Source organism: Macrotis lagotis, chromosome 1 (genome assembly GCF_037893015.1).
Source record: "Macrotis lagotis isolate mMagLag1 chromosome 1, bilby.v1.9.chrom.fasta, whole genome shotgun sequence".
In the NCBI taxonomy this organism is placed as follows: domain Eukaryota; kingdom Metazoa; phylum Chordata; class Mammalia; order Peramelemorphia; family Peramelidae; genus Macrotis; species Macrotis lagotis.
The window spans coordinates 108,876,351-108,898,903 of NC_133658.1; the positions used below are offsets into that span (position 1 = coordinate 108,876,351).

Genomic DNA, 22,553 nt, shown 5'->3' on the forward strand with positions numbered 1-22,553 from the left:
CACTTATTAACAAAGGGATGGTCATTTAAACATGTCTCTTAAACAAAAGACTTTTCATGGCAGTTTATATACCTTTCGAAGAGTAAGTGTACCTAAAGGGTGGCAATCAACTCTGATGGGTTAATAATTAGTGAGAAAACAAATGATTATTACAGTGAGAGACTGAGTTATATTACCAGAAGGGTATTGGGATATGTGACTTGTTTCACCCAAACATCAATTTCATGAGACATCAATTTCCATACCAGCTGCCTGACAAAAGGGAAAATCAATATTTCCCAGACCTGTCTGTGGAAACAAAATGAGCATGAATGCACCCATTAGTCCAAACTTAGAATTTCTTTTACTGTCTGATTAGATCTTAGCCAGGATAAATCTTTGAGAGATTTCTCACACTGGTTGGTTTCTGAATGAGAATGTAGAAAAGATGTAAAATCCTGGGTCTAATACAACAATTAGTTATTAAATATGAGAGAGAGAGAGAGAGAGACTCATTCCTCACACCATTTAAATGAAATCTTTTATTATTTATTGATCTTATTTTTGTTATAAAGTGTCTCCTGAGCTCATGATTCTGAAGCAGTTCTTTTGTTATTGCTTCTTAGCTTTATCTTGTCAGTGGCATCTCTTGGCCATCTTAAGTTCTATCTACTAAAAAATCTCTTTCTGGTAGAGTTAGACTGACTATGATGAGCTGATTAATTCCTCCTTTCATTTTAGGACCTCAAAAAAAACCCAACAGGGTACACCCAAACTAAAATTATCTTTTATTTGAACCATCCTGTGAACTGTTCTCTGAGGCAATTCTCTGAACCATCTGTTGTTTGAGACAATTCTCTACCATAGCCTTAGAAACTCTACATTTTCAGATCAACCATTTTGGAAGATTTTGTGCCTTCAATTCATGGTGTTTTTCCAAGGAAATTTCACAGGACCTGTATAGAATCTGGTCCTTTAAAGCTTCAGTCAAGTTGATTAATGAATATTTATTAAGTGCCTACTTTTTACTCCACTAGAGGCCAAAGAAACAAAGATAAAAATAAAATAGTTGCTGCCCTCATGGAGCTTGCATTATACTGGCAATATTATATCTATCCATCTATCTATCTGTCTAAATATATATAGATATATGCATATATATGATTGAAAGATATATAAAATAAATATATATAAATACAAGAATTTTTCTTTGAGGCAGAAAAAGGAAGCATTTTGCAAGATCCGCTCAATTGAATCTAGGTCAGAATAAAAGCTAATCAAAGGTGGCAAGCCTATTTTATTCCAATCCCCAGTTCACCATCCCTACCTTTATTCTGTATATCTGTCAGCAGCAATAACAACAATAAAAGCCCTGGATTTGGTGCTGATGTTTGGCCAGTGAGAAAACTTGCTCTCTCCTTTCAAGTGACAAGAACAAAAACTGGTGAATTTTTTCTTCTTTTTGATTAAAATGTTTGTTTTGTATTTTTGTATTTCTGTGTTATCGTGGAGGATGCTATTTGGGATTGTGGATTGTGAAGAAATGACAATGATGCAAAAAAAGATCAAGAAAATTTTTTTAAAAGGTAATTTAGGGGCAGTTAGGTGGTACAATGGATAGAGGTCCTGGAGTCAGGAGTACCTGAGTTCAAATCCAGCCTCAGACACTTATTAATTACCCAGCTGTGTGGCCTTGAGCAAGCCAATTAACCACATTGCCTTGCAAAAACCTAAAAAAAGAAAAGAAAATTTAATTCAGCCATATGTATAACTAACTGGCTATTCATATGGTCATCATGAAGATGGGAGAAAATGGACTTTGGAGAAAGGAGGACTTAAAAATCAATCTATATGGGATTACTTTGTGAAAAACTCACCAATCTCTGACTCGGGGAGGTAAGACAAGCTTGGACTTTAATTCATAGATTACTGCAAAAGTTCACAGGTTCCTACAAAAGACCAGAAACTATTATACAGGTTCACTTTGGAAAAGCAGCTAGATAATGAATTTTTTAATGGTGATACTAGTTTCTAAAGAGATAGTAGTTTCTTAAGAAAATAATGAAATTAAGCAAAAAGAGAGTGAATAGCAAAGGGGATAGGCATTTTAAAGAGATATTACTAGCTAGGAAAACAGATGAGTAGTCAAGTTAAAAGGAAAAAGGGAAAAGAAAAAAAATTTAAATCAACATAGTTCTAGCCCCATGGAGCTGGGGCCATACTGGTCCAAAAACATGGGGCCAGAATATGTGGATTCAGGAAGAGAAGAAGAAACAGGAAGCAGCCCAGAAAGAGACTCCCACCTGGGCAGTTCTTTGCTCAAATACATTTCCATGGTGGGAGGAACATGGGTGGTGCTTGAAGAGTGGTTTAGCACCTGGTTTCAGGTATTCTCCAATGCACATGCCATAGTTGCAGTCCCCTCTTTTTGTGTGTACTGTACTTATTTGAGAAAAGGGACTATTTTGGGCCACTAGATGGTGTAGTGGATAAAGCACTGGCTTTGGAGTCAGGAGTACCTGGGTTCAAATCCGGTCTCAGACACTTAATAATTACCTAGCTGGGTGGCCTTGGGCAAGCCATTTAACCCCATTTGCCTTGCAAAAACCTAAAAACAAAAAAAAATGGCAGTTATTTTGGGCAGCTAGGTGGCACAGTGGATAAAGCACCAGCCCTGGAGTCAGGAGTACCTGGGTTCAAATCTGACCTCAGACACTTAATAATTGCCTAGCTGTGTGGCCTTGGGCAAGCCACTTAACCCCATTTGCCTTAAGAAAAAAACCCTTAAAAAAGGGACCATTTTTTCCTTTTATTTTATTTAACATGCCACTTTAAACAGTGCTTTGCATATAGAAAATACTCATGAAGACTGTTGGATTGAATGCATCTTTTTAATTCATCAATCAATTCAATGAAAAGCAATATGCAATTTCTACACACACACACACACACACAGAGAGAGAGAGAGAGAGAGAGAGAGAGAGAGAGAGAGTGAACCAAAATCCATTAAACAGATCAGAATAAATAGTTTAACTTTAAGATCTTCAAATAACCTGGGTTTTAATTCAGAAGGTACAAGTAGGGCTCGTAGTATCTGAAACAATTAAATCTCCCTTTGACAGAATCATAGGGAGAGGGAGGGACCAAAAAGAATCTGGAGAGAATTTATTTTTATTGGTATAGTTTGTTTTTACATGACTTTTATTTCCAAATAAATCCCTTCTCTACCTCTCCCCAGAGAGTCATCTTTTATAACAAAGAATGAAAGAGAGCTAGAGAAACAGTTCTGCAAAATAAGCAATACATCAGCCAAGTTAGTGTATGCAGTGAACCAAATTCTTTAGTCATGTCCTACTGAAAAGAAGGGAGTGAGGTACATTTTCATATCTCTTCTTTGGATTTCCAAGCTTGTTAATCATATACATCGTTCCACTTCTTTTATTTTCCTTTCTATTTACCTTATTGTAGTCATTGTGTTGTATTTTTTTCCTGGTTCTTCTTACTTCCCTTTTCATTAGTTCATATATGTTTTACCATAATTATTTATATTCTTCATAGTTAATATTTCTTATGGAACCAGAACATTCCATTTAATTCAGGTGTCACAATGGAGAAAAAGCAATTTAATCACAAATATATGTAAAATTCAAAACTAAAATGTTTAAATATTTTGTATACATATACATAGAAAATGATGGAGTTCAAAAAAGTCAAGTATAAATTAAAAGAAGATAATCTCTGAAATATAGAATATTGCTAAACTTTGAATCCTTAAATATTATCATTAGGTTTCAAAATGAATCTGTCACTGGCAACTTCTTCAGCAACATTGATGATTAACATGCAAAACTTTTGCCCCTGGAACCCTGTCCATCAATCTAGGCAAGCTGAAAAACTTAATACTGCACATTAATTTATAAAGGCCAAAAAGATTACTAGCAGATAAAGAGAGCATGTCAAATTTCTCTTCTTTTCTTCTTCATTAAACTGTTTACAAAAAAGAATTTTTAAAGGAGGAGCCTTTAAATGATAAACAAGTCTTTTACAGTAACTTCCATTATCTGTTAGGAAAAAGTACATGAAAATTGACAATAGCAAGTTGTTAGAAAACCTCTAAAGTAACCATGAAAATTAATACTCTTTGAGTGCAAATAATGATTTATACTGGGAAATTAGACAATTCTGATTTAAGGGAATACTAGAAAGATATCTGGATTTGGAGTCAAAGACCTGGGTTGTTACAGGATCCTGGTTTTGTTAAGATTCATGTGAGCTTGGCCAAATCATTCCAATGCTCTAATCCTCAATGTCCTCATTTATAAAGTTGGGTGACTATACTAGATGATCTTTAATATGTTTTTCAGTTCCAACTGTGACAGTCTTGGGAAGGGGGAGGTAAACATTTTACTATATTGGTAATGATAAAAATTACCAGTCATTCATCTTTTTGTCTCATTTTTATTGGTAAATAATAATGATGGTAATATGACATATTTTAGCCATAAGATTATTGTGAAAATGAATGAATTAATGTGATATGCTTAAAGAACTTGATGGGAGACAGGAGGAAGGAATGAACACAGCAAAGGCAACTAAATGCAGACTATTGAATATTGATTTGACTTCTAGACTGGTATAATTCTTGTGAAACCATAAGAAATCATTAATTATATATCCAACCTCCTGCCCTAAAAGAGATTTGTGTTGGCTTAAATGGCATCAGAAGATGTCTTGGGGAATACACGATCCCTCCTTCAGTCAAAAGAGTTAGTTGCTAAATTAAAAGGAAAGTCCCCTAATTTAAAGATTCATAGATTTAGAGATAGAAGGTTATCGATAAGCTTAGAGCTTATCAGATTCAGTCCCTTCATTTTATACATGAAATAGCAAGTATGATGAAGTTAAATGAATTGATTGTGATAGCTTAACTAAAGATGTCTGAGAAAGAACATTGAAATCAAATCTTCCTGACTGCAAGACCAGTGCCTGGCTCAGAAGGGTAAAATTTAGAACTGAAATGAACCAGATTATCTGGTTCCTCTTCCCTTTAATTATGAGGAAACTGAGGCAGAGAAGACAATAGAAATGCACCATTAAAAGGGGGCCATATCAGGATGTTGCCAGGTATATTATTATTTTGGTTGCCAAAAATGTGATGTGTTTTCTTTGAACCCTGTTTCTGTTATATGCTTCGTGTTTGGGGTGATACACTTTTTATAATTTATATAAATAACTACCATTCAATGTTAGCCTTGATAATTAAGAATCAGGCATTATAATTAAAATGGATGCTGATTGAGAAAGATTCTTTTTGGTGGCGGTGGTTGACTTAAAAGTTCATATGAGAAATATGTTTCTAATTAACCAAAGATAATTACTTCCTGTCTCCTTTTGTAATTGAAATGTTCAATTCTATTCAGTTTTGAAAAACATGAAAAAATAACTGTTACAAGTTGTTTATGCTCAATTTGAAATTTTTGAGTTAAGTAGAACATCAAAATGAGGTTGCTTAAGTACCTTAGTACCTATTATTAAAAAAAAGAGAGATCATTGACTCTGTCTCCCTGCCTCCACACAAAACTTCATTCTGAATGTTAACTATTTTTTCCTTCATCATAAAACTCTTATTGATAATTAGGATTTATTCTAATAACTTAAAATATTTCGCATGTTTATCTTTAAAACTCACCTAAATCACTTTTGCTGAAGAATTTTGTCCTACTCGCAATGAAAAGTTGTCCACTGTCATTCATTTGATATGATCTATACTCTTTGATATACTTTAAAACTGAGTCTATCACACTCATGATTCCTCCTATCTCCAACCTGCTTTCTTTTCTTTAAGCTAAATAAGTTCAATATCTAATTTAACTGTATAATTTAATCTTATTAATGTAATCAGTATGGAAAAGTTTAGAGTATAGACCTGATTAGATATCAGAAAATTCATTGTCTAAAAGATAAAGTCTTATAAATAATTACTTATTTATTCATTATTTATGGAATTGCTGTGGGTGTTGACAAATCAATAGAATGTCAGCCTTTTGAGGGCAGGTACTATTTCCTTAGTAGCCACTTAACATATGCTTGGTTTTTAATTGACCTAAATGGACCCTGTTAACAGTAATGCAAGAATTTCAATTCTAGTGAAGTCATTGATACTAATGAAGTATCGTTATGGCTATATCATAGTTATTCCTCAACTTTAGAAATACCCATGAAACCATCATTGTGAATATGGCTTATATTTTTGCAGATTACATTCTCTCTACACTTTTTAAGATGGTCTTCATGAACTGCAGAGGCCAAAAAAAAAAATTCAGGCTGGAGACAACCTTTTGGTAATGAGCTTTTCCAAACTTAGCTAAACTGATTCTGATATGACAGTCCCTCAGTGGGGACTTTTTTTCATCCATATGCACATGTATATTTTTAAATTACAAAATTTCCTTCCACCCTCCCTTCCTATTTCCCTCCCCCTCCATGGTGAACATTCAGGTTAGCCTTTTACATACATATTTTGATAAACATGTTTACAGATTAGTCATTTTCAGTGTGAGGAATTAGGATTAAGGGAAAGAGATATTTTTTTATGAAGTATTCATCAGATCCTGAAGGGTTTTTTTGGTTTTTCTTCCTCTGGATGGGGATAACATTGTCCATAGTTGGTTTCTGAACTGCCGAGAGGAGCTGCTTCCATCAAGGTTGATCATCTCATGATTTTGTTGTTAATATGTAGAATGTTCTCTTGGTTCTGCACCCTTCGCTCAGCATCAGATCCTGTAACTCATTCCATGCTTCTCTAGAGTCCAGCCATTTATGGTTTCTTATACATCGACAATATTCCATAGCATTCATGTACCAAACTTGTTTAGCCATTCCCCAATTGATGGACATCCCATCAATTTCAAATTCTTTGCCACTACAAAAAGAGCTGCTATGAATATTTTGGAATCCCATTTGGAATGGGAATTTGTCCTATTTTTTAAAATTTCTTCTGGATAAAGGCCTAGAATTGGAATTGCTGGGTCAAAGGGTATATGATCAGTTTTATTACACATTGGGCATAGTTCCATATTGCTCTCCAGAATGGTTGGATCCATTTACAACTCCATCAGCAATGCACCAATGTCCCAATCCTACTACAACCTCTCCCACATTGATCATTTTCCCTGTTTCCTCATCTTAGCCAATCTGATAAGTGTGAAATGATACTTCATTGTTGTTTTAATTTGCATTTCTCTTATCAGTAATAATTGGGAACATTTTTATATGATTGTATATAGCTTTAATTTCTTCATTTGAAAATTGTCTATTCATATCCTTTGACCATTTATCAATTGGGGGATGACTTGTAACCTTACAAATTTGATGCAATTCTCTATATATATATTTTAGAAATGAGACCTTTGTCAGAACTCCTAGCTGTGAAGATTTTTTTCCCCAGCTCTCTGCTTTCCTTCTAATTTTGGCAGCATTGATTTTATTAGTGAAAAACCTTTTTGAATGTAATTTAGCATAATCATTCCTTTTGAATTTTTAATGTACTCTAATTCTTGTTTGGTCATAACTTTATCCCCTTTCCATAGATTTGACAGATAGTCTTGGTCTGTTAATTTCTTAGTCTATTAATTTTTCTATGGTGTCATTCATTATTTCTAAATCCTGTTCCCATTTTGACCTTATTTTGGTATAGGGTGTGAGATGTGGATCTATGCCTAGTTTTTGCCATACTATTTTCTACTTTTCCCAATCATGCTTGTCAAATAGTGAGCTCTTATCCTAGATGCTAATGTCTTTGAGTTTGTCAAACAGTAGATTGCTGTAGTCATGTACTGCGATTTCTTTTGAACCTATCCTAATCCACTGATCCATTACTCTATTTCTTATACCAGATAAGTTCAATGACTGCTCCTTTATAGTATAGTTTGAGATCTGGTAGAGCTAGGCCACGTTCCTTTACATTTTTTTCCATCAATTCCCTTGCTATTCTTTCCCTTTTTTTGCTCCAAATGAATTTTGTTACTATTTTTTTAGCTCAGTAAAGAAGTTATTTGGTAGTTTGATTAGGCCCACACTTAAAGCAGAAAGATTTACATACCAATTGAAACACCAACCAGGAGAAGATTTCATTGGAGGCAGAGAAACTTGAAAAGAAATAAAGTAAAATAAAAGCAAAACATGAATATAAAATACATAGAAAGAGAATTTCAACATGGATCTTGTTTTTTTGGCAAGGCAATAGGGTTAAGTGACATGCCCAAGGTCACACAGCTAGGCAATTATTACTTAGTGTCTGAGGTCATATTTGAACTCAGGTCCTACTTACTCCAGGGCCAGTGTTCTATCTGCTATGCCATCTAGCTGCCCCAACATGGATCATTTTTTAATATTTTTAAAATTCAAAAAGTACAAGTGGTCCTACTTTAGAGAAAATCTTATAATAAAGTCCAAGCTTACCAAATATATTGAGAGAGCCAATTATTTATATTAAAAGTATATTCACCATAGAATATTAAAAATAAAGTTTTCCTCATAACATTCAAAATTTTGTTTGTGAAAATTCCATTTCCATGCAACTTTTCAACAGTAAATATAGGTTCAATGCCACTTGTCAGGATCAACTCTTTTCTCTACCCACCAGTCAGCTGTGTTAACTTATCTTTTGATACTCTATGCTGCCCTGGGATTTATTTCTGCTTTGTCAGGAAATAGTTGAGAAACTCCTTTAACTGTAATAACTTGCCTTCAATTACCAAGATCTTCCTGTTCTTTATGCCTAGGGTCATTCTCTAACCTGACTTTCTGACTCCATCCTTTGCTTCTTGAATTCTCTGCGTTTTGACTTCTCTGATACCTGAATTGACTGTCTAGTTTTCAGATACAATATAGCTTTATAGATTCCTGGCCCTCATCTCTTTTGCCCAGATTACTTATCTAGGGTTTTGAACCCTCACCAACTTTAAACTACCTGTTTGCTCCTATGGATTCCTGAGTTCTTGATGATCTACTTGGACTACCCATCTTTCATTGCCCTTAGATATCTCTCTAATTTCAGCCTTGCTCTGATCTATGGTACATATGTGCACTCTGACTCTCAACTGCCTAGTCCGAAACTCTGCCTAAATCATTTTATTACAGGCAATTCCCCAGGTCTGAATTGCTTCTGAATCTAGTACCTGACCTCTTTCAGCTTTGTCTTATCCTTCCCATTTTCACCCGATTTCCTGCCCTATTTATGTGTTCCAATTTACTCCTACAGACTCAATTATACCTGAAATATGTAAGTATTTGTATATTTATATATAAACTGTACATTGCTGTAAAAAGAAACCCTGGCATCAACCCTAGGTTGATATTGAGATTTCATGTTAAATTCCATGAAAATTTAAGTTTAGGGTATGATTAAGTTATATTTCAGCCAGAGAGGTGATACAGTAGATATAGACCTAGAGTTAAGAAGACCTGTATTTAAATCTGGCCTCAGACATATCCTAGCTGTGTGCCCCTGAGTAAATTACTTAATCCCATTTGCCTCAGTTTTATCTGCAAGGAATGCTGGAGAAAGAAATGGCAAATTACTCAAAGGATAGTTAGGACAATCAAAGGTAATATTGGTTACAGTAGAAAAGATGGAATAAAATGGTTTACAAATCAAATAAGATTTTTTATTTCCTTTGGAACATTCTTTTCAAGATTAAATGAGCTCTCTCTTTTGGATGTTTTAAGTGTTCACCTACCCAAAGGAGGTAGAGTGGATCAAATGATTTCTTAAGGTTCCTTTTAACTCCACCATGCCATGAACAGAGAATGGAAAGAGCTCTGAACTAGAAGAAAGGAGAATTGTTCTGCAGTTGCTATTAAATAGTTGAATGATCTAGAGCAAGTTATTTAATATCTTAGTATCAAATGTTTGAATTTATCTTTAAAATTGAGAGATTGTACTAGATAATCTCTTAAATCAGGAGTCCTTAATCTGGTATCCATGAATTTAGATATATTTTTTATTTTGCTTTAAATGTTTGATAACTGTGTTTTAAAGTAATTGGCTTTCTTTTTAAACCTAAAAATTTTATTTTATGCATTTTTAAAATGAGAAAATATTCCATAGATTTCCTTATACTGCAGTAAGTTTCATGTCACAAAATATTTAAGAAGCTGTGTTCTCAAGTCCTCTCCAGCTTCCGAATTTTAAGATTCTGCAGACTTCAAAACTGCCACCATGAATGGTAAACAGCTTCTAGATGAAGTAAGCACTTATATAACTAGATTGACCCCTATTCTGAAGGGATCTCAAAGTTTTCAGAATAATTTGTTTCATATTAAAGCAGAGGAGCTCTGGGCACAGGGAAATATTGTAATCATTTTGTATTGGAAACAAATCTTGTAATGTTTTTTTGTACTGCTAAAGTACTTTTCCTTCTGTCTTGGCTTTTGTAAACCTAATTGGGCACTAAGTCTGAAAATAAACCCCTCTATGTATCCCTGTGTTTTTCTCTATGTCCTTTTGAATCCTAAGCCACTTTGAACTTAACAGTAGCTGCTCATCCACCTAACTCATCCTTCCACTAAATAGGAAGCTGGGGGCCATGACTAAGGGGGAGTGAGTAAACTGTGCAAGATGATGTTTGCATCACTACTGAGTCATAGCTGGACCTGAGTTCAAATATGACCTTGTCAACTGAGGCAGATGCAGTTGATTCTACCTCACACCAGGTGTTAACTGCTCCTCAAATATTACCCTTTTTCCTCCACCATAGAAGCATATTGAAAGAGGTTCTCACTCCATGATCAGCCCATTTTTTGCTCTTTTTTTCTACATGATTCTATCAGGTTGGCCTGTTTACTGCTGTAAAAAATTTATGCACATGGTCTCTTTTCTTTTTTTCCCATGGATTACTGAATACTTTTATTCTACACATAGAAGTCACTAAAAGTTTTGGCTGGTGGGCTTGTTGGGGCTGCATCACAAGTATATGGCTCTGCACATCAACACTGGGGGTGGGGGTGAGAACAGATTCTAGCCCAGTCACAAGATGATAAGGTCTTCCAATAAAGGACCAATGATCAGGTACAGTCTCTGCTAAGACAGTTCTAATGAAGCAGTGAGAACAACACAAAAAGGTGGAAGAAAGAGGGGTGGAGTTAAGTAGCAGAGGCCCCCATCCCCAAAACAAAACTGGTCTACTACTTAGTGCTGCCCATTCTTTGGAGAAGGACTTCTACAGAGTTGACTGTCACCAACTAACTCTGAGGCTTCATGGCCATGGAGCTTACTTGACCTGAGGGTTTCTGAAGTTCCTTCCAGCAAATTTAGCCTTGTTGCCCAGCTCTTCCTCAATTCTGAGAAGTTGGTTAAACATGGCCATTTGCTCAGATTGGCAGGGAGCCCCAGTCTTGATCTTCTCAGTACAGAGACCCATCACCAGGTCTGCAATGAAGGTATCTTCAGTCTCCCCAGAATGAGGGGAAACCATTACTCCCCACCCATTGGACTGGGCCAACTTGCACGCCTGGAGAGATTCAGTCATGGAGCCAGTCTGGTTCACTTTGAGCAAGAGGCAGTTGAAAGCTTTCTCATTCACAGCCTTTTCAATATGCTTGGGATTGGTTACTGTGAGATCATTCCCTACAACTTGGATGTCTACATTTTCAGTAAAATTCTTCCAAGCTGCCCAGTCATCCTGGTCAAAGGGATCTTCAATAGATACCATTGGATAGTCCCTGATGAAGCTCTTATGGAGGTCCCCAAACTCAGCAGGTGAGATGTGTCTGTTGGAATCATCAGGAGACTTGAAGTCCAAGTCATATTTCCCAGACTGGAAGAATTCAGAGGCAGCAACATCCATGCCAATTATAACCTTGTCAGTATAGCTGGCCTTGCCAATCACTTCCTTCAGCAGCTCCAGAGCTTCTTTATTCTCCATGATGTTAGGAGCAATGTCACCTTCATCTCCTACATTGGTGGCATCCTGTCCATATTTTTTCTTAATCACTTTCTTCAGGTTGAGGTAGACCTCAGCTCCAATGCGCATAGCCTCCTTGAAGCTTGCTGCTTCAACAGGGAGGATCATGAATTCCTGCAATGCTAGCTTGTTACCAGCATGGGAGCCACCATTGATCAACTGAAGGCTGGAACTGGCAGGATGACTTCTTCATTGCCTGCAAGGTCAGCAATATGGTGGAACAAGGAGATACCTTTCTCAGCAGCCCCAGCCTTACAAACATCCAGAGGCACTCCCAATTTGGCATTTGCTCCAAATTTAGATTTATTCAGAGCCATCCATCTCTATCATCAATTTATCAATCTTCTTCTGCTCCACAACATTTGGTTTCTTGCTAATCAGGATTGGGGCAATAGTTTTATTGATGTGCTCAACTACTTTTGAGACACCTTTCCCCCTATAGTGGGTCTCATCATTGTCTCAGAGCTCCAGGGTTTCATGGATGCCAGTAGAAGCCCTACTGGGCACAGCAGCTCTGAAGAGAACTTTTGAAGTGCAGAGATCAACTTCAACAGTGGGGTTTCCACAAGAGTCAAAGATCTCTCTTGCAATGATCTTCATAATCAATATGCTGAGTTTCTGGATGGGGATTGCTCCACTGATTCAGAGAACAGAGGTAAGAGGGGTAGCCACTTTTCTTAATATTCTGTTTTTTCCCTAATTTGATGGTAATAGTCTTTGGTCTTTGTTCAAAGTTTAGGTAAATAATTCTGATAGTTCTCTGACTTCCGCATCCCCACTCCCACTTGACAAATTGATATTCTGTTATCTTATTATGTAATTTTACTGTCTCATACTTTATTTTTCTTCCTTAAGGATATGATTTCACTGTCATTACATTCAACTGATATCAATGTATAACATGGAACCAATGAAAACACTAACAGAATGCCTTCTGTGGGGTGGGGGAAGGGAAGCAAGAATGGGGGAAAAAACTGTCAAACTCAAAATAAACAAAATCTTTCTTTAAAAAAAAGATTGTTTTTGCAAAAGAACTTAACTAACTCACATATCCACCATCAATGTAATTTTTTAAACAGGTATTTCCCCTTCCACATGACAATCCTTTAGAGACAGCTATTGTGTGTCCCCTGATTCTCCAGTTTTCCAGGTTAAATCCTGATAAGACATAGATTCAGTCTTTTGTGATCTTATGCTTGGTTGATTCTATGTGGAAAGTAAATAGGAAGCTGGGGGTCATGACTAAGGGGGAGTGAGTAAACTGTGCAAGATGATGTTTGCATCACTACCGGGTCATAGCTAGAGCCGTTTTTACATTCTTTTTCTATGGGTAGCCACTGCCAGCATTTCATATATAAGATGACCCTCCATTGACTTCTCATAAACTTAGCTAGTCTGTTAAAGGGACAATAGATATTTTGGCATATAAGAGGCCTAGCCTGGAGAAAACTGTGTGAGAGTTTATTTCTCAGTTCTGCCTACCTGAGATACCTCTTCCTGAATTCATGATCTAAAGGAAAGGTAGAGGGAAATAGCACTTAATATCCTTTTAAAATCTGAGGTTGTGTTCTTTTAATCCTTTAATCCTTAAAGTTAGGTTTATTACACTTTAAGGTTATAAATATTTCATTGCATTATAACCCTCAAGCCTAAATCACTGGACTAGCCTAGGTTAGTTTTGATGCAGAATATTTGGCATAATGAAAGGTTGTTTTATACTTTTATACCTTCTGGTTAAAGTCAGTATTTAGTGGAGGAAGGATATGGTAGAAGAAAGGGAGCCCTATGTGAGTTGATGGTTGGATATAGGTCCCTGGTTTTGGCAGTAACTCAAATCTTGTTAGGGAGTTTATAGGGAATCCTTTCTGTGGGTTAAGTAGAAAATTCTAGTTCACCCTGGAAATGAATGCCTTAGATTTTCTTGGGTATTTTAAGGGAAGACTCCTGAGGAAAACATACTCAAACACTTCCAGGAGTGAAACACTTTCTATTTAGTTCTCACTGTGGTAGCTAACCAGAAGAAATATATATAAGGTTAGAGTAGCTAGCCTCCCAAATTCTGTTTCTGTGAGATGAGGTATATAATGGGTCTTAATGAGTTCTTGGAAGTCAATAGTTTTATGATTGCTTCCTGTAGCTTTCATGCTAGAGACCAGATGTCTCTCCTATCTGATAACTTCTTCCCTATCTCCTTTTCATGATCATATTCCAGATAATTCCTTCTAACCTTAGATGTCCTTCAATATCCTTTTCTCTTCTCCCTCTATACTACTTCATCTGGTGATACAATTTAATTACCATCTCTTTGCTGATGATTAGCAGATTTATCTGTCCTGCCTCATATTCTCTGTAGACCTCCAATCTTGCATCTTCAATTGCCTTTCAGATGTCTTGAACTCAATACATTCAAAACAGAACTTACCCCCCACACTTCTCTATTACTGTAAAGGACAACACTATCCTCACAGTCTCTCAGACTCACAACCTAGGAATCATTCTGGATTCTTTACCATCTCTCACCCATCATTTTCAGTCTGTTGCTAAGGTCTTTTGATTGATTCCCTTTGCGGCATTTCTTGAAAATATCCCTTTCTCTCTTCTGACACTGCTACCATGCAGTGGGGCATGGATTAATAATAATCCTCAGGCCTGGATTATTGCAATAGCCTGATGGTGGCCTCACGTGTCTTTCCCACTACAATTCATCTTCCATTCAGCCATTAAAGTGATTTTCCAAGAGCACAGGTGTGACCATGTGACACCCTATCCTCCTCCCATCCCTTGACCCCCATCAATAAATTCCAGCTGCTCCCTGTTGCCTTGGTGCTCAAATACAACATGCTCTGCTTGACCTTTAAATGCCTAACACTCTTTTTCAGCCTTCTTATGTTATTTCTCAACAAGAACACCTTGGTCCAGTGCCACTGACCTTCCTGGCTGTCCCATGGACAAAACACTGCCTCTCTCAGCTTTGAGAATTTTCTCTGGCTCTCCCTCAGAATTGGAACACTCCCACTTCTGCTTTGATTACTGACCTTCATGACTTCCTTCAAGTCCCATATATTATTGGACACCTACCCTAACTACTCTTAATTCTAGGACTTCCCTCTATTAATTATTTCCTATTTATCCTATATATGGCTTACTTTGTATAACATGCATTTGCATGATGTAACCCCTCCCATTAGAATGTAGACACCTTGAGGTCAGCATCTGTTGTGTATCCCCAGGGCTTAGGATGGTGCACATGATAGGCATTTCATAAATGTTTTTAAATTGATTAATTTTCTAGATTTACTGAAGGTTCTTCCTTTTATGATAGAGGTATATGCAGTTGTACCTTGGTGACCATCAGTACAGAACTGGAAGCACCCTGATAAATGGGGTTCCTAACAATGATGAGCTATAAACTACATGATTGGCATGTAAGAACTTTGGCCAACGAGACAGTTGATCCATAGGTGGTAATTATAGGTTTGACTGTGTGGGTCTGCAAAGAACTGAATTAGCCAATGAAAGGCCAGGATCATCATAAGAATTTTTCTAATGCCTCATCAAATAAAGTTATCAGTGACCATAGAGATATCATATACTCTAATGAAATTAATGACTTGGGTGGACCATGACAAGATATTTGCTAGTTTTTTGTGGGTAGTAAATATGTCTCTGGAGGACACTATTGAGAAGAAGCAACTAGACTGCTATGCCTACATACTACTGAGGTATGGGAATCATTTTTGCACTTCTCTCCAGAATATAACCAGAGCCTTTTCTATCTCCTTTCCCTTTTCCCCTGCCTTCTCAGTCTTTTTTATGGTTATCATTAATAGGTAAATTTTTCTGGTTCTTCAGAAGTATGGAGGAGACTCAATCTTTTTTTTTCTTCTTATGAGATGAAATCTCAGAATTGTTTTTATTGTCATTTATCTTCTTATTAGCAATTTATAGCAATCTTTCATATGACTTGTTGTCACAACTGTTTTTTTAATTCAACCTACAATTTTTTTTTTAGATTTTTTTGCAAGGCAATGGGTTTGCCCAAGGCCACACAGCTAGGTAATTATTAAGTATTTTTTATTATTTTAATTATTAATTATTAAGGCCGGATTTGAACTCAGGTACTCCTTACTCCAGGGTCGGTGATCTATATACTGTACCACCTAGCTGCCCCTACAAATTAGTTTTGAATTTATCTAGTTTTATTACTGTCCAATGCACATCCTTCCATCTTTTCCACAAAAACTTAATGAAATATTTTATCAAATGCTGTGTTAAAAGCAACATTTCTCAATCTACCAGTTCAATAGTCCTATAAAAAATGGAAATAAGGAATAAATATTCTGACCTGACTTGTTCTTGATGAAGCAGTGCTGACTGGCTTTTTGAAACTTTATTTCTCTTTTTATGGGAAACTATCTCTTTGATGATAAATTCCCATTTGTGATTAACAATCACATTTGCCTGTGTTTTCACAGATTAGTGGGGGGATCAGTTAAAGGAACTAAAGATATTTGGTGTGGAGAAAAGAATTCTTGGGGCAGAGAAAGACATGAAAGAAATGTTCAAGTATCTGAAGAATGATTATTTGGACTCAAAGAACTTGGGTTTCAATCTTAATTCTACTACTTGCAGCAAGTATCTTGGGCTAGACACAACCTCTCTGGACTAAATATTTGACCTCAGAGATCCCTTATAGCTATAAATGGAAGATCTTATAATATAAAGAAGAATTTGACTTGTTCTGTTTGAATCTGGAGGACAGAACTAGAATTTAGAATTGGAAATTGAAAGACAGATTTTGACTTAATATTAGATTATAATGTTAATTATAATGTTCTTATAATTGGAGCTGACTCAAATAGGAATGGGCAATAGTGGGTTCCCCTCAGTGAAAGTCTTCAAATCAAAACTGCTTGTCTTAATTCACCCTGGGAAAGAAGCACTCCCTTTCCCAAAATATTGGTATCCTGGAGCAAAGTTCTAGTCTGCCCCTCTCTTGTTGTGACTCTCAATAAATGAGAATGGTAGCATTTTATATCCCTATAAGTTATCCCTACACACACAAACACTCACAGATCAATAAAATAATATTGCACCAATCTTAGGAAAAAATCATAAAATGACAAAATAATCTTCTTTTGTTGCTGTCATTAAATTAATACAAGTTTAACATAGTAAGTGTTATGTAGAGCAGAGTTGACTGGACTCTCCCTCTTTTACTCCCCCCTTTTCAGCAGGAGAGAGGAGAGGACTTAATTTCCCAGTATATGTCTTTCTCTTTCTATGGGTCATAAAAAAGGTGTAATTTTTCCTTTGGTTCTCAACTCTACTTCTCTTCTTCCTCTTAAGAATCTTCCTGAGGCTCTCACAGTCTGAACCATCACACTTAGCTACAACAATGAGAATGTTTCCAGCCAAGGAGTAAAACAAATATCGCATTCTCTTCTAAGGTCAAGAAGCTTGTATGAGACAAAAAGTCATTACCAATAAAATCATAATCATGAAGTTTTTTCATATAGCTTGATGAGTTCCCTATTGAGAAAATTTCCAACATTCAGATGGAGGTTTAGATCTCTAAACTACTTAAATTCTGATTTCCAACTAGCCACTGGTATCCTCTATTCCTCTTTGCATAGCACAGATTAAAGATACAGGCATGCAATACATAGTAGTCAAGATTTATCATGTGTTATCTGTTTGGAAAAGCACTTTCAAAGACACTAAATCAGAATATATAATAGATTTAAAAGAGTATGCTCACACTTTGCAGAAAAAGATGAAGCAGAAGAGGAAATATGGATTTTAAATACATCACTGATCCAATCACCTACCAAAAAGAAACAGCCCAGCCACACTTGTCTCCAGAATTTTTCAAAAGGTGGAGCAATGAGCAAGGGAAGGAGGACTTGTCACTTCAATGTTGAAGGCTACCAGCCTCAGTCTCCTTCCCTCCAGCCAGGTAGCTGCCTCTCTCACAGATCCATTCAGACTTCCTCACTGACTCTCACCTGCTCAACTCTCAGGGCAACACAGAAGTTTCCAGGCCAGGGGAAGGAGTATTCGACCCCCATCCACACCCCATACCCCCAACTCAGACAACAGAATGAGTCCAGTGTATTACAGGACTGGGTCAGGGATGGCATAACTTCACATTACATCTACCAGGATTCCCAGCTCTGGTTTCAGCATTTTTACTCCACCCATAGCAATGTGTATTATACAAGTAGAAAAACATTCCATGTTGACTTTTTACCATCAGTTACATTAGTTATATTAAACCAAGTGAGATATAGAGTAAAAATGAGCAAAGCCATTAAGCTGATACAAGGCAGAAGCAAAGTACTTTGCTGTATTTTACCAAGAGTATCCAGGATTAAGTTCTTTTTAATGGAGTAAACTACTAAGTAGCAATACTACAGGCAGAGTTTCTTCCATGGTATGCAAATAAACTTTTTTTATGATACTGATATCCACTGGATCAAAGTATTTCATAACATTCAAAGGAAAATAAATCTGATATAACTAAATTACCAACATAGAGAAATAGGAGTTTTGATTGGGAGCCTGAAATAAATTTTTCCTAATGATTTCAGTTCTAATGGACTATCATTTGTAGTCATTTATTCCTATTGCTATTTCTATTAAGGTACTGGGGAAGCAGCATGTCTTTGTAAGAAAGTTTGCCCTGAAGTAAGGAAGGCCTGGGTTCAAATCCTACCTCTGACTCTGGGCAAATCACTTAACCTCTCAGTGTTCTAATCTTTATTTTAGTACTTTTAAGATGCAGAGAAAATATTGACTTGCAGTGGTAGAGAAAAGTTTCTCACTTGAGATTCTCCATACCAATGAAATCACAGATCCAGTCCTCTCCTTATTAAAAATACTGCCCTTTTTTGTTTTGTGTGCCAATCTGATTTTGCTTTGAGTAATATTGTACTGTAACAGTTCTGTTCTTTCCTTTTTGTCAATTCTAAAAGGACCCTTTAGTGGAACATTGTAAGGGACTGTTGTGTGTGGGAGGACTGTAAACTTTCATCACCTGGTGTTCTTGAGCACTGGAGTACTGTTTTTACTGGTTGATTGAAGAATACCACAGGAGTGAGAGTGGACCAGGAACTAGGGAGGATATTTAAGCACTTATATTCTGGAAAATAAAGGGAGATCTAGGAGATCTTGATGGAGACTAGGAGATGTTGGAGAACTTGTCTTCCTTGTCTCCCACCCCTTCAACATTCACCTGGATAAGGATAAGCTAGTCCAAAAAGGAACTCAACAGAACATCTGTGCAAATGATGTGCAAGCCACTTTTGACCTTTACAAATTACCTTTGTTCTTTATCCTTATAGGCCACCTGCCAAATGAGGGAGGGCATAAATTCATCTGATCAGAAAATCTTTTTCTTAGGTTTTTGGGAGGCAAATGGGGTTAAGTGGCTTGCCCAAGACCACAAAGCTAGGTAATTAATAAGTGTCTGAGGTCAGATTTGAACCCAGGTACTCCTGACTCCAGGGCCGGTGCTTTATCCACTGCGCCACCTAGCTGCCCCTCAGAAAATCTTAAAGTTAGAACCAGAATGGATAGGCATAACTTCTAGCAATATCTTTTTCTCTTGCCATTCACCCCCTCTCCCATGCTGTAACAGTAAGATGCCTTCTGTCAGAAGAGTACTTCCACATAGCAGAAATGGGAAGGATATATATTAAATTGTGAATTCAGATCCAAAAAAAGAACTATTCTGAAAGGATTAAGTAGAAAAGACTATGCTGCAATAATAATCCCTATTTCAAATAACTATAATATACTCAGCTAGATATATATTTAAGGTTTATTGTGATGTTTATTTGAATACTATACAATCAGAAAGTACATTAAAATGAAACAGAATAATACACAAAGGATTATAAATAAAAGCATAGCCTTTCTTAATTGCTGTGTTAGGCAAAGATGGCCCATGTACTTTGTAAAATCACACTTAAGGTCTTAGGTTCTATCAAACAAATCAGTACCCTCCTTTGTCAATTTTGAGATCTGGAATTTGTGTAAATGATGTCCTTCTAAAAAATATAATATCTCCTTACCCATAATGAACTTACTTCCCCAAAGCTAGAAAATAGCTTGACAACAGATTCATTTAACCCCTGGTTCAGTACAAGAAGCAGGGTAGCATCAGTTGGTTTTGTTTTCCCTTCCATAACTTTTAACTATTGAAATAATTTTTCAACAATTTCTTCAACTAAGGTAAGAGAGCCAAATACAGCTGATACTTGGTAACTTAAAGAACTGAGAGTAGGACTGATAAATCAAATCCACCAATAAATCAGAGCACCCATTTCATCTGACTTTTTCATCCTTTCTTGCCTAGTGAAATTGACTTGATTAATTTGACTTTTGCACTTTTGTCCATCTTTTGCCCTCCTAATAGGGGATGTGGAGGTAAATTGTTGGACAAAAAATAATATTCAGCTCATATTAAAAAGAGGAAAAGTCCAAGACCCAGATAACTAAAGTAGAATATAATTTAGACTTGTCATTGATCATTGGTCTATTTTTTAGAAATTAAATTTAAATTTTTACATACTAGTCCATTGAAACCTTATTAAATAAACATAGACAGTAGTTAGTCACTTGAGCACCAGATTGGAATTCAATTCCCAGACCCACTCCTTCCTACTTATATGATTTTGGGCAAAGCATTTTCACTTTGTGGATTTCAGTTTCCTCAGCTATAAAATGAGGAATTTAAAATTAAAGTGATAACTATCATTATTATTAACAATAACAACAACTTACATTTATACATTACTTTATTGTTTTCAAAGCTCTTTACATATATAATCTTATTTTATCCTCACCCTGGGAAGTAGGTGCTATTATTATCCCCATTTTACAGATGAAGAAACTAAGGCCGACAGAGGTTAATTTAGTTGCCCAGAATTACACAGCTATTAAGTATCTAAGATTAGATTTGAACTCAGTTCTTCTTAACTACAGGTCTAATATTCTATTGCCCAAGTTTACTCTAGTCTGTGACACCATGACCCAAAAAAGATGTCCAAATTTGACTCTGGGCAAGGGAGATTAGTCCAGGGAATGCTTCCTGAAAATCTGATTATGTCATATTTTACTGCTTATGAAAATTTAAAAATTAGAGTGGTGAATCTAAAAACCAGTTTAGAAAGTGTGGGAAATTCTAAACTCAGGTTGCTATGGCATTTTAAAACCGATCCCTGTTTCTTCTTTGGCAGCCCAAAAGAGTACTTAGGGTTTAAATAATTATACCTTCTATGAATATATTCTTTCTAAAAATTGAATGGAAATGAGCTTTCCCTTTGTTGTTCAAGGACAACTTAGGTTTGCTGTACTTTATAGTAGAATGGTGTATTTGTGTATTTACACATATATACACATGTGTATGTGTGTGTATATATATATATACCTATTTGTATACATATAAATATACATACATATATATATAATATTTATATATATATATAATATTTTTAATGAAATTAATCTTTTTCTCCCTTTTGACCTATTTGTTTGTTTGCTTGCAAGCTTATCCTCACATTTTGGCTTAAAAATCTTAAGGATGCAAACTTTACTACTGTGACATAAACCTGCTGTTCTGATTACATCATTTTCCTTGTATCCATGTTGGAAAAGTAGTCCTTTATTTATTTATGTAATGTTGCCTCTTCCCACAGATACTGACTCCCAACTAGATTCTTCTATTTTTTCTTTTGTAGGAAAACTTTGCATAAATTTTTGAAATTTTTATAGCTAAATTTTTTTAGATTAAAATGCTTATTTTCCTCTAATTTTCTTTTTATTTTCAGAGAAGGGAACATTTATAATTTCATTCCCTGATTTTCATCTTTGTCTAATATAAGGAATAAAGCCAACCTCTTGTAAATGCTCCCAATTCCAGTTTTCATTTCAGTGATACTGTGTAATACAAATGTCTTGACAATCAGAGAAGAAAGTAGGAAGGGCAGTAATCTTCTTTTGTTTATTAAAACAAAATATATTACAACTTGTTTTAAATGTGAATTTGCCCCAAAGATAAGCATTATAGAAACACATATTCTAGATTGAGGGTCCTATTCCTTCCTTTGTAGACACATTACATTTTACATATTTCATTAGCTGGAATTTGTGGAATCATCATATCCTTAAAGATGAGATGTAGTAGGTGGTAGAGAGCACCACATGGAATACAGAAATCAAAAATGGAGTTGAAACAGATACATACTTTGTAAGACATGTGAATAGCAGTCATTTAATCAAAATTGACTCTTGGCAGGCTCCAGTTTAATTAAATATGAATGACCACAGTTTGGTCATGCTTATTCTAAGGAAAGAGCCTTATATATTTATGTCCTCCATATTTCCTAGTTTTTCTTTAATAAATTCCTTCTTTCTAGATGGAAATGAGTTTATACCATGCTAATCTTCATAGTAAAAAGTTCAGTACAACTGCAATCATTTCAAAGGTTTTCATAAGCCAACTTACATGGATTATGAATATTATGGGGATGGTGCTAGTGCTTGTTTCTTGCTTAGGAAATCTTTGCTTTGAGACCATTGAATGAATTGATTAATCGTTTA

General features: G+C 35.8%; 1 protein-coding gene and 1 pseudogene across 1 annotated transcript in view; one reads left to right on the forward strand and one right to left on the reverse strand.

Moving 5' to 3' along the window:
- The window catches only part of ACYP2 (acylphosphatase 2), a 228,501-nt gene that overhangs the window by 156,538 nt on the left and 49,410 nt on the right, over positions 1 to 22,553 (forward strand). The gene's annotated exons all lie outside the window — the stretch shown is intronic.
- Positions 11,205 to 12,275, reverse strand: LOC141501843 (alpha-enolase pseudogene; annotated as a pseudogene).